The sequence below is a fragment of the Myripristis murdjan genome, chromosome 17 (genome assembly GCF_902150065.1).
Source record: "Myripristis murdjan chromosome 17, fMyrMur1.1, whole genome shotgun sequence".
NCBI lineage: Eukaryota > Metazoa > Chordata > Actinopteri > Holocentriformes > Holocentridae > Myripristis > Myripristis murdjan.
The window spans coordinates 31,471,347-31,480,337 of record NC_043996.1 but is presented as its reverse complement, the minus strand read 5'-3'; positions in this window follow the sequence as shown (position 1 = coordinate 31,480,337).

The window sequence follows — 8,991 nt, the reverse complement described above, 5'->3', positions numbered from 1 at the left end:
CTGGCTGATGGCTACTGACTGGCTACTGACTGGCTGCTGACTGGCTGCTGGCTACTGACTGACTACTGACTGGCTACTGACTTACTACTGAATGGCTGCTGACTGACTGCTGGCTACTGACTGGCTGCTGGCTACTGACTGACTACTGACTGGCTGCTGACTGGCTGCTGGCTACTGACCGACTGCTGGCTACTGTCTGGCTCCAGTGCAAAGATCAAGTATTTTATATGCCAAGTACCACAGACACACACAGTTATAAACCACAGACACACACAGACAAACCACAGACACACACACAGACAAACCACAGACACACACAGATAAACCACAGACACACACAGTTATAAACCACAGACACACACAGGTGGCCAGGAAAACTAAAAAAAAAAAAAAAATGAAAATGTGTAATAATAACAATAATAAAATTACAAGGTATGTTGCAAAATGATATATAATCATTAATATGATGTATTTAAATGTCAGGTCAGCTGGATCAACTTCAGATTTCTTGTGTTTAGATGTTTTAACACGCTTGAACCACAAACCAGAACACGTGTTGATATCAGCTCCCTGCAGAGCAGCTCCACTCCAAGGGTCTGAACTACACGTTGTGTAATTCAGCACAGAGTCTCCTCCATGTTGAAGCTCCATCACTCTGTCACTGAAGGAAATATTCAGAGCTGAGATGCAGAATCACATCAAATAGAAAAGATCTGCATGTCTTGTGCATCATTTTAGACACATGTCTGGAGAGCTTGGGGTTTAAAACGGCGTTCTGTGGCTGTGCAGCCTGGATGCATAATGACAAACCCACCAGCAGCACCGGCAGGGTTGAAGAGGTTAAGTGCTGTACTTGACTCCACCTGAGAGTCCATGCAGGATTAAAGATCTGCATCTGGTGCTCCAAAGGTGATGAACTCTATTAAGCAAATTTAAAAAGTGAGCTCCCACTCTCTGCAGTATCTCTGCAGCGGTGGACACACTCCTCAAATCCTTTACTTTAGTGAAAGCAGCAACACCATGATGTACAAACCCTCCTTTAAAACTCCTGCAGTCCTTCATGTTCCTGCAGTAGTCATTCTTTCAGTGTTAAATTACCGCTGCATTAACCTGTAAGAAGTATTTTACTGTTGGAGCTCTAACTGCTCCATATCCTGCTGGCTAATTTACACTGTCACAGCAGCACAACTGATGTTTTGCATGGAAAAGCTTCCTCTGCAAAGTAACCAGCAGCTCCAGCCGTCAGATAAATTCACAAACTGTACAATATAATATAAATTCAGCGTTCAGTCACATTTTGTATTCAGGAAGCTGTGCAAACAGTTTGACGACAGCAGAGCATTGTGCCAGTGCGTTATGAGGCAGCTGTGCCGAGAAGGAAATGAAATATGTGCATCGGAGACATGAATTAGAGATGCAAGAGAACCGAGTCCAAATTATATTCTAATAGGAGCTGCGCTGCGTGCTGTTTCTCCGTGTGCACGAACCTGTTAAGAAAAAGTCACAGGTTTGATCCCATCTGTCACAGCCCGCTGTCAGACTGCGAGAGAGACATCAAAGTCTCTCGTAAATTTTGCATAAGAGCTCCAGCTAAATGCCTGAAGTGTATTTGAGGCGTTGTGCTGCTGCACATTATGGGCTGCGGCGCTCGCTCGCTGAGCTGCGGGCTTTAATTCCTGCTCTGCCGGTGCAGGTTGTCAGCTGCTCCGTCTAATTTCAGTAGCTCTTTTTATAGCCTCGACAAACTTAGAAAGACGACACCGCTGCCATCTGCACCTCCAAACTCTCATAAATGATTGTCATAACCTGTGAGCACCTGTGCTTCACCGTTACCACGTTGTCACGGCAACCGTGACCCGCAGAGGTCCGAGAAGTGGGGCAAAATGACATTAATTAATTTCCCTTCACTCTAGCAGGCCCGTTGTTTTGAGCCACAGATAGCTGTGTTGCTCTGCAGAGCCGCGTTGCTGCTTTTCTGCACAGCGGCGCCGACGCCAAAACCATAATTTTGATTTATTTTGGTGGTTATGAGGGAGGGAGAGCGAGCCGCCACTTTAGAGTGATTGCTTTCAGCTCCATCTGTTTATTATGCATTAGCTGAGCACAATTGAGCTCTTCAAGCAATCTGCTGAAGAGAAACGCCCTTGGGCGACTCGAGTGTGTGGAGGAAAGCGGCGGCCGTCTGCTGATGAACACGCTTCCATTAAGACATTTTCATCTCCTTCACTGGAGAATCTGCACTCCTGTGTGCCAGCACTCGAGGAACTCCGACAAAACCATAAAAACTATATGCTCTTATTGTGTCCCTCAGACTGAGCCCTCTATATCATCAAGTAACAGCATGGAGCAAGGATTTCAAGTGTTTCGGTCAGTAGCTGATGTTCTTGGTGCAGCTTACAGTCGAGCTAAGCTACACAAAAAGGAAAGAAATACACTGAGGAAGGCGGACTTTGGCCATGCAAATAAAGAAGGTGACACCAGGGCCGGTACTGCGTAGCCAAATGTGCAGCTGAAATTTTGCTGTAATGTCACATGTTTCAGCCAGGGGCGCTGAAAATTACTGATAAAGAGCAACTACCAACAAAGAAGAGGATGTAATTTTTCCATGTTTTCTTGTGTGAACAAACACAAATGTAAACACTGAGTTGTGGAGGGCCTGCGTGAGTGTGTGTGTGTGTGTGTGTGTGTGCGTGTGTGTGGGCTGAAGCCTTTCCTCCTGTCTGTTCAGGGAACATAAAGACTCATCAGGCTTTGGAGAAGGAGCTGCTTTCTTTCCAAAATGTCAAATCCACCGTTTGAAGAAAAAAAAAAGTGACTCCTTTTATTAGGAAATGATTTCTGGCATCAAAGCCGAGCTCGGAGCCTCAGGAATACTGATGAGGCCAGCAGCCAGGCCACGACTTCCACTTCAGCAAAATAAAACAGCAGCACATGAAGTGGAAATGAGATTTTTTAAAGGGGCTGGTGAATAATCAGGGACTTTTGTTGACCTCTGGAAAAAAAACAAAAAGCCCAAGAAGGAGTGGAGAGTTCATCCGACGTGTTCGAGTGTTCGAGTGTTCGAGCTGCGACTTTAGGAAATTACAAATCGAACACCAGCAGCTGATTTCTGTCTTTTTTCTGGATGTCACACGGCTGTCTGCTGCTCACACGAAGAGCTGAAATGTGATTCTGTTTGAGCGACATCAAAAAAGTGAGTCTCTCACCGACTCTCAGCCGAGAAACAGAAGCTCACGTCGAGTCCCGGAGTTTCCAGACTTCTTCACGCTCCGGGCCGCCAGCTTGACCCCGGACCCCCGCTGGAAATGAAAAGATTTCATCCTCAGGACTCTGACATGAAAAGATTTTTTGGTTTGTGTTCATTGTAGGAATGTGCAGGCGTCAAATAAAATCAAAGTCTGAAACCCAAGCACATTCACTGGATTTCTTTCAGTAACATCCAAGGAAAAGGTTATGAGCAAATGAACATTTTTTATATACTTAAAAAAAAAAATAGATTAAAAATAGTTTAAAATAGATTTTAAAAATGTGCATGAGTTAAAAAAAAGTAGCAAAGAAAGTCAAGAAAATTGCATGAAAATAAGCAAAATTATGTATGTAATAGGTTTCAATATGTAAAAACTAAGAATACTGAATCTCATCTTAGAAGAGTAACCTGTGGTGTTCCACAAGGTTCAGTATTGGGACCTAAGTTATTCATACTTTTTTTTTTTAAATGATATTTGAACACTATCAAATGAGTTGAAATTTGTTACATTTGCAGATGACACTAATTTATTTTGTTCAGGGGAGGAGATGGAAGAATTACTGGAAACAGTAGAAAGGGAATTCACCATAAAAAGTTTAAAAATGGTTTGATATCAATAAGTTATCATTAAATGAAAATAAAACAAAACTGATGGCGTTTGGCGGTGGCAGGATTACTAGTGAATTAAAACTGAATATAAATGGTGTTGAAATTGAAAGAGTATATGAAACAAAATTCTTGGGAGCGATTATAGATTCTAAACTCAGTTGGAAGCCGCATATGGAATATATCAAACGGAAATTATCTAAATCTGCTGCTATTCTCTACAAAACAAAGGACATGCTGAACAAAAAAGGCCTGCATATATTGTATTGCACACTTGTCATGCCATATATGTCTGACTGTGTTGAGGTTTGGGGAAATGTATATAAAACAAATGTAGACCCTATAGTTAAACTCCAGAAAAGAGACATTAGAATAATAAATAAAGCGTCTACTAATCCATTATTCATAGCATCATGCACTTTTTAGATATTGTTTATTCAAGAACACTGGAAATACTGGTAACACTTTACAATAAGAGTACAACAATTAATGTTAGTTAGCGTTAGTTAATGCCGTAATGGTTAATTAACTGTTAGTTAATGATTATTATGGCATTTACTAATGTTAATAATATCTACAATAACCTTTAACTAACATATAAATTAATACTTTAGCATGAACAGCATTAGTACATGATTCTTAGACACATTAGTTAACGGTTAGTTAACTGTCACTTAATGTTTATTACCTGTTACTTAATGTTTATTATGGCATTAACTAACGTTAATTGTTGTACTCTTATTGTAAAGTGTTACCGAAATACTTTTTAAAGTTAGGAACAAAAGCCTTCCTGTTGGTCTTCAACACCTGTTTAAATTAAGAGCAGGACATTATAATTTAAGAGGGTTATATATTTAAATCATGTAAAGCGAGAACTAATGTAAAATACAGATCTGGTTCAGTTTTGGGAGTTAAATTCTGGAACGGCCTCGGTGATGAGCTGAAAGTGTGTGGCTCTCTGCTGAGTTTTTAAAAAAGCCTTAAAGTGTAAAATAATTAAGGATTATGAATTTGAGTAAATTTTCTTTCATATTTCTTTCTGTTATGACGGTGTTCTGGGTTTTCTTACAGATTGTACCGGACAGGCAGTCTTTATACATATTGTGGTATTATTTATTATTATTTTAGGCTGCACTCTGTTTCTCCTCTGTATCTTATCGTTCTGTGTTTTGTGAGACCTAACCCTCTCCTGGTTTTCCTCAGCAGCTCCTCCGTGCAGAAATAAAATATTTAGAGACTCGACCAGCGAAACAGAAACTTCAGGGTCACAGATTCTGGATTTCTCAAAATAAACAAATTCCAGCCACTGCTGCTACTTCATAATCTGTAAAATGCACAGTGATGGCATTTTACAGATTAAAAAAATGAGAGAATATTATTTAAATCTGTTTTTTGTGTCTGTGAAGTGAAAACTTTTTCTTTTTTGTTTTTTTCTAAGAAGAGACAGGAAACACCATCCTGATTTGGATTCAAACCCAGGACTTTGAACTGAACTGAAATTGAAAAATTCCTGATATATTGCACTGTGACTTTAAAGGATAATATTAAATAATTTTATGTTTTCTCAAAAATGAGTTTAAATCCACCGGTGTCTTTGGCTAAAACACACTGCCTTGAGACTCAGCTGATTAAAAAAACAAAACACAAAAAAAAAAAACAATGAAACCAACAGCTAATTTATCAGTGATGATAATAACAACGATGTAGACACAGATTCCACGATTATGTATTGATTTATTTGTATATTGTTATGTCTTCACTGAAGTCACTCCTTGACAGTTTTGCGTACAGTTCACCTGTGAAACACGACTGCAGCAAAAACCTCAGCCAGTTCAGACTGACCGCTGGCATTAATGGTGACCACACACACACACACACACACACACACACACCCTGTGGTCATTTTGTGCGATGAGGCAGTAAATTCTTACCTGTTGGCCCCCGTGCAAATCACTGAGTGAAATAATGACTTTCAGATAGCAGCGATTTGTCAACAAGTTCCTCCAAATGAAGCCCCTCGCTCCTCTCCGAGACGCCCACGAGGCGTATCGCAGCCAAACAAACACCCCCGCACCACACCGCCAGATCCCCCAGCATGCACCGCTCCTCTGCGGCCTCCTCTCGACCCTCAGGCTGGGCGTCTGAGCAGCCGGCGCTCATTATTGCTCCGCTCAGGTTGAGCCACACATTCACCTCTGTCCGTCCTGCCAATTACCTCGCCATCGAACGCCTCGCTGGGCGCCGGCCGGGACAGTAAACACACCACCAGAGGAGGACGAGGACGAGGAGGAGGAGTCCAGGTTGTGTTCAGTTTCTTCAACGCGGCGGTGGCCCGGGACACTCCAGGCTCAGACAGATGTCCTTACATTTCCCCTCGACTCCCGCTGACAACTGTCCCTGAACGCACCGTACACTGCAGCTGCAGGGAGGCTGCGTTCACACAGAGGCGACTTTTCTGGAAAACACAACTTTTTCTGTCTGTTTCGTACGGCGGCATATTAGGGCCAATGTAGAAAAGACAAAGTATGGAGCCTTAGGACGGGGGACAGTATTCTGAGGGAAAAAAACTCAGATATTCTCTGAGATTATAGTCAGAAATGTATGAGGAAAAACTCAGAAATTCTTTTAGATTGAAGTCATAAATTTTTGAGAAAATCAGTTCAAGTTTATAAGAAAAAAGTGTAAATTCTGAGATTGTAAACTCACAAATTTATGAGAAAACCTTGGAAAACTAGTTTTTCTTCTCCTGTGGGATTCAGACAGAGGGAAATCCTGCTGGTTTGAGAATCACAGGCCCCGTTTGCACGACAATGATTTTTACAAAGAACGGTAAACTTTTGTTGCGGTTTGGTCTTTTATTTAGACGACAACTGTGTTTTAGGTGTGGAAACTGGCGATACGAAATTCTTGTGAAAACGATGACGACACGGCCCCACTTCGCGTGTGACTATCACGTTTTCAGCCGTGCGCGAACAGGAAAACAACAACGCCGCCGCGCCGCCAAAGCGTTTGTGCACAGGTGCGCGGTGCTACTCTGTGGTGTTACATTGCAAAGTCACACTGCCACCTACTGGCCTGGCATGCACACTACAGCGTTTTCAGTTGTTTTTGCGGATCCGTGCGTACAAGGATCGTTCTCGCAGCGTTATTGTATAAACATGGAACTTTTTAAAAATGCAAAGGAAAAAGTTTTCTGTTTTTATCAGTACTGTTGACGTGTAAACGGGGCCACAATCTTCTTCAACTTTGAAGAAACGCTGCCGTGACTCGGCCGATCCGGAAGAAAAGCACACACTGAGCTGGACTGACTGCTGTGTGGTCGATCCAGCCGTGCAAAGCGAAGCTGTAAGGTTTACTTTTTCACTTCGACGGAGACAGGCTAACGACTCCCATACACTTCAAGTCTTTATGCTAAGCTAACACGAAAAGCTACCCACAGGAACTGAACCACTGGATGTACAGAGAAGATGGAGTCCAACATCTGGTCTCAGTCTGGGGATGTCGGGAAAAGGGGATTTTGTCAGAATATTCCTTTAAGCAGGTTAGACTGGACATTTTGGCGTCTTTGACAGGAGAGTTGAAGTGTTTGTAGCTGCATGTCGTTGTAGTTGAATTAATCTCCATTTTCAGAAGTTGTGCTTTCGTCGTTTAAACTTTTCTCCTCCACTGAAGTTTGCATCCTGCCAGAGTTTATATCCAGTGAACGGTGTGTGTGATGACGCTGAGCAGCAGGTCGGCTGGTTTACAGATGTTTGACTGGAGGAGAATCTGTTCTTTCCATCCTGACACACACACACACACACACACACACACACACACACACACACACACACAAATGTGTACAGGACCTTTAGACCAACATGTGTGCACAGCGCTCACGCAGGTGTGTGATGCATGTAACTCTGTTATGGACTTGCTTGTCACCATAGCAACTAAGCCTGAGTGCCACGGTCATTTGGTCAGAGCAGTAATCCAAAGTGTGCAGCGGCGCTCTGCTCCTGCTGGAGAACCTTCCGGAAGCTTCCGGAGCCGAGGAGCGGCGACGAGAGAGAGAAATGTCAACTCATCAATGAGTTATTGGTACTGATCAATACCTGCCACACACCTGCAGAGTTACTGCAGCCTCTCTGTGTTAGGAAACAATAAACACCTTCGCCATTGCAACTTTAATAAATCTGAGCCACACACACACACACACACACACACACACACACACACACACACACACACACACTCAGGTTATGTTAACTGGTGATTACATCAGGCTCGGTGGTGAGTTCAAGGCTCATAGTAAAACGGGGCTCTGAGCGCTGTGTGCGATGCGGCAGGCGGTCGACCAATCAGACAGCAGGCCTGTCAGTCAGAGGCAGCCAGCAGGGAGCACCTGTGTGTGGAGAGGCAGGCAGGGAGCAGCATGCAGATTAAACAAACGCCCCCTCCTCGCCTCTCACTCTGCACTGCCTGCTGCACCACAGGAGGCTGAGCACACATGAATTATTCACACACACACACACACACACACACACACACACACAGAGAGAGAGAGAGAGAGAGAGTGGCGCATGTGTGCTCAGGACTCACTGATACATGTGCACACACAAAAAGGTGTCTGCATACACAACACACACACACACCCACACACACACACACACACACACATATAAACACATACACACAGACATGCATGCTATTGGATGTCAAAGGCAGAAATCGGGAAATATGCATCAGTGTGTGTGTGTGTGTGTGTGTGTGAGTGTGAGGAAGAGGTGATACACAGCTCTATTGTACACACACACACACACACACACACACACACAGCATCATGTGCGGCGTGCTGCAGGCTTCACAGGATGAGCTCTCATGGCGCTGTCGGGGTTGAATGTGGAACATTTAGGAGAGAAAGAAGGAAAAATGTCACGAGAAAAAGCTTCATTTTCAGCAACACAGGAGCAAAATAAAGCTCAATAAAACACTAAAGACCAAATGGACACAACACGTGTCCTCTGTGCTGAAAAATTCAGAAAAATAACATTCATGATGACCAGATAATTGAAAATATGTAGTCTTAAGAAAAATACTAGTCTTTGTCTTCAACTTGCCAACTTGTACTGTATTATTGAGAAAAAAAAATGACATGA